Consider the following 7,936-nt stretch of genomic DNA (forward strand, 5'->3'; position numbering starts at 1 on the left):
CCCCCCTCCTCTGACTCCCACTAGATTCTTGCTGCTGACTCTAGTCCAGGCTCGCTGCTATGAGTGATTTGCCCACTGTGCCTGCCCTTCCTGTCACTCTCTTGAGTTCCAAAGTCCTAAAGGCCCCAATGGGGCCATCGGCTGGTCTGAACTCAGGTTCCAAGGCCCACCCTCCCTCTACCCTCACTCCATCCATGCCTTGCTGCAGGGTCGGGGGAAGGAAGGATGGCAGAGAGACAGAAAGCCAGGCCCCTCCGCAGGTGGTTTAGGAAGCGCGCTCAGATACTGGGCAAACACATGACAAATGTCTACCACACTGTCCCCTTGTCTGCTGCACCCGTTCCCATTCATTCCTCAAATGTCACCTCTGTGAAACCTTCCTCCAGCTTAGGCATGTTCAGGTGCTCCCCTGTGTTCCCATAGCACCCAGCACCCACCGCTACCAAGGCCTTCTTATTCATTCATTCATTCATTTAAAGCTTGTATTTTTAATATGTTTTTATTGATTTTAGAGAGAGAAAAACATCAGTGTGAGAGAGAAACATCAATTGGGTGCCTTCAGCATGCACCCTGACCGGGCAGGTGTCCTGACCAGGAATGAAGCCAGTGACCTTCAGTTCGAGGGACAACGCCCAACAGACTGAGCCACACCAGCCAGGGCAAGGCCTTCTTATTTTATTGATCATAATTTTGTCTTCCTCTCCAGATCATGAGCTCCTTTGAACCTTAGAGTAGGGCGCACTCATCCATGTCCTCTTGTCTGTATCCCCTGTCCCACCCTAGCGGGTGGCATTCGGGGATCTCAGTATATTCACAAGTGAACAACTGGATGAATATGTGTGCCCCCGAGATGCCTCACAGGGTAGGTCAGCTGATAACTCGTTAAATGCCCGGCTGAGCGTGAAGCATGGGGTCCTTCCTGTGGAGATGGGGTGCCGAGGAGAGCTCAGGAGCAAAGCTAGGTTTTTATGTTTACAGGTATTAGAGCAGTGAAGGCGAACCTTTTGAGCTCGGCGTGTCAGCATTTTGAAAAACCCTAACTTCACTCTGGTGCCGTGTCACATATAGAAATTTTTTGATATTTGCAACCATAGTAAAACAAAGACTTATATTTTTGATATTTATTTCATATATTTAAATGCCATTTAACAAAGAAAAAGCAACCAAAAAAATGAGTTCGCGTGTCACCTCTGACACACATGTCATAGGTTCGCCATCACTGTATTAGAGAGCAAAGCTGTTAGCAAGTGACCCTCTTCCCAAAGGGCTGTGAACGTCCAAAATGTATTCCAGAGAGGGACCTGGGGGTGTGTACGTCCAACTGTAACCATGAGGTCTCAGTCTAAAACTGGAACTGTGTGGGTTAAGATGAAAATGCTTTACAATCATTAGGCCCCATTGTGAAGGTAATTACACGAAGTCCTGCTGCAGACACCTGCGCCAGGAGTGGGCTGGCACTGGCCTCGGTGGCCCCCACAGGGGAGGAGAGTGTGAGGGAAGCATATGGAAAAATATGAGAGAGTCGCAGGAGCTGCTTAAAATAGAAGGAAAGAAGCAGAAGAGATGGTGAGGGGAGGAAGCAACAGAAGAAACACAGAGGAGCAAAGCCCTGGGATAGGGACGGAGAAGGGGGAAGGCAGAGCAGGGGCTGCAGCCAAGGGCTGGAACATTAATACTGATGGAGGAATAGGAGGCATGAGATCATCTTGCTGCCGCCAAGAGAAGGGGACCAAGGAAGGTGGATAAGTCAATAGTGAAAGCTTACCCCAGCTGAGCAAACATTTGTTCTCTGGGCTAAGGCACTAAAGATCTAAAGGTATAAAATTGTATAAAGATAGGCAAACCCCTTACCTTCCAGGGTTTACAGAGCAGTAAGGGAGACACACACAAAAACTAAGATTTTTAAAATGTGATAGATTTATTTTTAAAAAGTGATAGACGTGTAAATACATAAGAAAAAGAATGCAATGAGAACACAATAAAAGGGCACTTCTCCTCGCCTGGGGGAGATGCCCACTGAGTCGGCGTTGAAGGATGAGGTAACCAAGGACAGAAAGGTGAAAGGAGGTCCCGGCCATGGAAGGAACTTAAGCAGATGCATGGAGGCCGGGGCCAATGTGGCAGGCAGGGACGTGGGACGGCGGGGCTGGAGGGCAGGGAGGATCCTGTGCACCAGGCTAAGGAGCCTGGCCCTGCAGGTGATGAGAGCCACTGGCAGGTTGTTCTGGGCCTGGCCTGCTAAGATTTGCATTTTAGGGCAGTTGCTTTGACTATGGTGTGAAAAGGAGATAAGCTGGAGGAAGACTGTCGTCTGGGAGAGCAATTAGGGTTTGATTGCAATTGTCAAAGTGAAAGACAGTGATGCCCATTTATGATAAAAATTCTCAGCAAAAGGGGAATAGAGGGCTCATACCTCAACATGATAAAGGTCATATATAGCAAACCTCCAGCCAATAGAATACTCAATGGGCAAAAACTAAAACTGGTTCCCTTAAGAATCAGAACAAGACAGGGATGTCCGCTTTCACCACTCTTTACTCAACATAGTACTAGAAGCCCAAGCCACAGCAATCAGACAAGAAGAAGAAATAAAAAACATCCCAATTGGAAAGGAGGGAGTAAAACTGCCCTTATTCACAGATGACATGGTATTGTACATAAAAAACCCTAAAGACTCCATCAAAAAACTATTAGACTTAATAAATGAATTTGGCAATGTAGCAGGATACAAAATTAACACCAAGAAACCTATGGCATTTCTATACACCAATAGTGAACTTACAGAAAGAGAGACTAAAAAAGCAATCCCATTTACAATAACACCAATGTTTCTCCTCTCTCTCTCTGTCTCTCTCTCTCTCTTTCTCTCTCCCTCCCATTCTCTCTAATATCAGTAAAACATATACTTGAGTAAGGATAAAAAATAATAAACTATCAGAAAGAGAAACTAAGAAAATCTGCTCTCTCCGATATCAGTAAAACATACACTTGGGTAAGGATAAAAAAATAATAAACTATCAGAAAGAGAAACTAAGAAAACAATTCCACTTACTATTGCAGCAAAAATAAAATAAAATAAAATAAGGTACTTAGAAATAAATTTAACCAAGGAGTAAAAGACCTGTATTTGGAAAACTATAGGACATTAAAGAGAGAAATAGAGGAAGATACAAACAATTGGAAGCATATATCATGTTCATGGATTAGAAGAATTAACATCATTAAAATGTCCATACTACTCAAAGCAATCCATAGATTCATTGCGATCCCACTTACTATTGCAGCAAAAAAAATAATAAGGTACTTAGAAATAAATTTAACCAAGGAGTAAAAGACCTGTATTTGGAAAACTATAGGACATTAAAGAGAGAAATAGAGGAAGATACAAACAATTGGAAGCATATATCATGTTCATGGATTAGAAGAATTAACATCATTAAAATGTCCACACTACCCAAAGCAATCCACAGATTCATTGCAATTCCTATTAAAATATCAATGGTATATTTCACAGATCTAGAACAAATATTCCAAAAAATTATATGGAACCAAAAAAAAGACCAATCTTGAGAAAGGAGAATAAAGTTGAAGGAATCACAAAACCTGATATCAAACTATACTACAAGGCCATTGTAATCAAAACAGACATATAGATCAATGGAACAGACCAGAGAACCCAGAAATAAACCCACACCATAATGGTCAATTAATATTTGACAAAGGAGGCAATAGTATACAATGTAGTAAAGGCAGTCTCTTGAATAAATGGTGTTGGGAAAATTGAACAGGCACATGAAAAAAAAAATGAAACTAGACCACCAACTTATGCCATACACAAGAATAAACTCAAATTGGATAAAAGACTTAAATGTAAGTCATGAAACCATGAAAATTTTAGAGGAAAACATAGGCAGTAAAATCTCAGACATCTCTTGTAACAATATGTTTGCAGATACATCCTAGGGCAAAGTAAACAAAGGAAAAAATAAACAAATTAAAAGGTTTCTGCAACAGCAAAAGAACCATCAACAAAATGAAAAGGGAACACACTGTATGATAGAACATATTTGCCAATAAAACATCTGATAAGGGTGTGGTTTCCAAAATACATAAAGAACTTATACACCACAACAGTGGTTAAAACGTTGGCCCAAGGATTGAAGAGTCCTGGGTTCAATTCCTGTCAAGGGTACATGCCTGGGTTCTGGGCTCGATACCCAGGAGGGAGCATGCAGGAGACAGCTGATCAATGATTCTCTCAGAGCTGATCAATGATTCTCTATCATCATTGATGTTTCTCTCTCTCTCCCTCTTCCTTCCTCTCTGAAATCAATTTTTAAAAAGGGGAGGGGGGGGCACGTACCTCAATTGCAGGTCCCCTGGCCCGGGTTGGGGTGCGTGCAAGAGGCAATCAATAGATGTGTCTGTCTCTCTCACATCAATGTTTCTCTCTGTCTTTCCCTCTCCCTTCCACTCTCTCTAAAAATCCATGGGAAAATATACTCAGGTGAGGATTAACCAAAAAATAAAATAAAATTTTAAAAAAGAACTTATACAACTCAACACCAGGAGGACAAACAATCCAATTAAAAAATGGGCGAAGGACCTGAATAGACACTTCTCCAAAGAGGACAGACAGATGGCCAACAGACAGATGAAAAGATGTTCAATGTTACTAATCATCAAAGAAACGCAAATTAAAAGCACAATAAGATATCATCTCACACCTGTCAGAATGGCTATCAACAATAAATCAACAAACAAATGCTGGCAATGATGTGGAGAAAAGAGAACCCTAGTACACTGTTGGTGGGAATGCAGACTGGTGCAGCCACTGTGGAAAACAGTATAGAGTTTCCTCAAAAAATTAAAAATGAAACTTCATTTTACCCAGCAATCCCACTTCTGGAAATATATACCTAAGGAATCCCGAAACACCAATTTAAAAGACTATATACACCCGTATGTTCATAGCAGCATTATTTACAAAAGCCAAGGTCTGGAAACAGCATAGCACCCATCAGTAGATAAATGGATAAAAAACCTGTGATATATTTACACAATGTAGTACTACTAGGCCATAAGAAAGATTATCATGCTAAGTGAAATAAGCCAGTCAGAGAAAGACAAGTACCATATGATCTCACTTACATACGGAATCTAATGAACAAAATAAGCTGATGACCAAAATAGAAACAGAGGCATGGATACATTGAACAGACTGACAGCTGTCAGAGCAGCAGCGGGGAGGGGGGACTGGGTGAAAGAAGGTGAAAGAATTAGCCAAAGAACATATATGCATAACCCATAGATACTGACAACAGTGAGTGAAGGTGGGCAAAGTTGTGTGTGGAGGTGGACAAAGATGTGTGTATGTGGCGGGGGGAGGGAGGGATGGGGGACATCTGTAATAAAAATAAAGTTGAAAAAAGAAAAGATGGAGTCTGGCTGATGTGGCTTAGTTGGCTGAGCATTGTTCCATGCACTGAAAGGTTGCTGGTTCGATTCCCGGTCAGGACACATGCCCAGGTTGCTTGTAGGGGGCAACCAATGGATGTTTCTCTCTCCCCCCTCCCTTCCTCTCTCTCTCTCTCTTAGATATAGATATAGATATAGATATAGATATAGATATAGATATAGATATAGATATAGATATAGATATAGATATAGATATATCGAAAGGTCCCTCAGGGTTTGGGCCTAAACCAGCAGTCAGACATCCCCTGAGGGGTCCAGGATTGGAGAGGGTGCAGGCCGGGCTAAGGGACCCTCTCCCTCTCCTGAACAAATTTCATGCACCGGGCTTCTTTACATCTATATATTAAGAAAAGATGGTGGTGTTATTCCCTGAGATAGAGGACTCCCCCTCTCCTGAACAAATTTCATGCACCAGGCCTCTTTACATATATATATAAAGAAAAGATGGTGGTGTTATTCCCTGAGATAGAGGACACAGAGGAGAACAGTTAGCAGGAGGGAGGGGAGATGGGCCTGCTTGAGACAGTGGAGTTTAGAATGTTTATACCACCTAAGGACTTGTGTGTCTAACAGGCATGTGAATATAAGCATCTGAAACTAAAGGGAGAGATGGTAGCTGGAGTCATGCTTTGGGCTTTATCAACATACACATCATAGTTTCAGCAAGTGAAAGTGTGTGAGCTCTCCCAAAAAGAACGCATACACAGCCCACCAGTGGGCCCAGGCTGAACTCTGAGAAAATTGAGCGTTTCGGGGATGCTGGCAGGAGGACTTGAGAAGGAGCACTCAAAAGGAAAGCCAGGGAAGTCGGAGGAGAACCAAGAGGGGTTTAGGACCACAGGCCGCGGGTTAGACAATTCCAAAAGGAAGGAGAGGGCGGCAGGGCAAGAAGCAGGAGAGATGTCCAGAAAGGTGGCCATTGGAGTTTGCAGGTGGAGGTAATGAATCTCATTTGTAAAATGCGCTGTGTGGGCCAGATGTGAACCGAGTGGTGAGTCTGAGTAGAGAGTAGATGGAAGTTCCTTTACCACTCTTGCAACTTGTCCACAGGGTTGAAATTGCATCAGAATAAAAAGTTCGCCAAAAACAGAGGGTTTTGTTTCCAAAGGATATAGCTTTGTTGTAAAGATTCCAACAATTCTAAAAGGTATAAAGTAGAAAATGAAAAGTCTGCCTTTTCTCAATCCGCATCCAGATCCCACTCAGCTGTCACTTGACCGATGTTCATAGTTCGGGGAGTTTCCTTCCAGGCTCATTTTATTTATTATTTGCTGTTGTTGTAAAAACTAGAATCATACTATGCATCCAGTTCTGCAACTTTAAAATATCCCACAGGCATTTGTCAGGACAAGCTGTGCATTTTATCTCCACTCTTCAACACCGCACCATGTTCTATTAGGTGGCTTCAAGAAAATTCGTTTTGAAATTTAAAAACATCAAGGAAAGTGTAGATAATAAATAGCACACACCCATGTACCCACTACCCTTTTAAATAAATGGTAACATTTTGACATACATGTTTCAGATTCTTTTGTAGAACATAGCAGGCTGTCCTAGCTGGTTTGGCTCAGTGGATAGAGCGTTGGCCGGCAGACTGAAGGGTCCCGGGATCGATTCTGATCAAGGGCACATGCCCAGGTTGCAGGCTCGATGCCCAGTAGGGGGTGTGCAGGAGGCAGCCAATCAATGACTCTCATCATTGGTGTTTTTATCTCTTTCTCCCTCTTCCTTCCTCTCTGTCTCTTTCTCCTTCCTTCCTCTCTGAAATCAATAAAAATATATTTTTTAAAAAGAATGTAGCAGACTTGACTAGATGGGATATGACTGAAAAACCCAAAGTGCCTAAAAATGCAAACTTGACCTCGTCACCTCCCTGCTTTAGCCCTTTCAGTGGCTCCCATGGCCTCTAGGGCCAGATCCAGCTCCATAGCATGGCATGCCCAGGCCCCCTGCACTCCAGCCCCATCTCTGCTTGCATTTCCCTCCCCCATTCAGCCATAGTACTCTGCTTTCAAGCGAGCCTTTTCCTGTGTGTGCCTTCCTGAGGCTCTTCTCTCTGGCTACATGAATCCCCAACGCCTGGAGAGCAGTTAGTCATCTTCAAGACACAACTCAAGAGTCACTTGAAGACACAGACAACAGCATGATGATTGCCAGGGGCAGGGGGTGGGGGAGGTAGGAGAACATATAGGAGGGGTCAATGGTGATGGAAGGAGACTTGCCTTGGGTAGTGAACACACAATACAATATACAGATGATGTGTTATGAAAGTGTACACCTGAAACCTATATAATTCACTCAATAGATTCAATTAAAAGTACCCCAAAAAGAGAGTTTCTGGGTGCCTTTCCTGGCCACCCCCACCCCGACGCCCAGGTGGGACTGGCCTCGCTGGATGCCGTCTCTGTGTCTCCGCCACAGTGCTGTTGTCCTGTGCTCTCCTCTGTTGACTGCTGAC

This window comes from Myotis brandtii, unplaced genomic scaffold (genome assembly GCF_000412655.1).
Source record: "Myotis brandtii unplaced genomic scaffold, ASM41265v1 scaffold566, whole genome shotgun sequence".
NCBI lineage: Eukaryota > Metazoa > Chordata > Mammalia > Chiroptera > Vespertilionidae > Myotis > Myotis brandtii.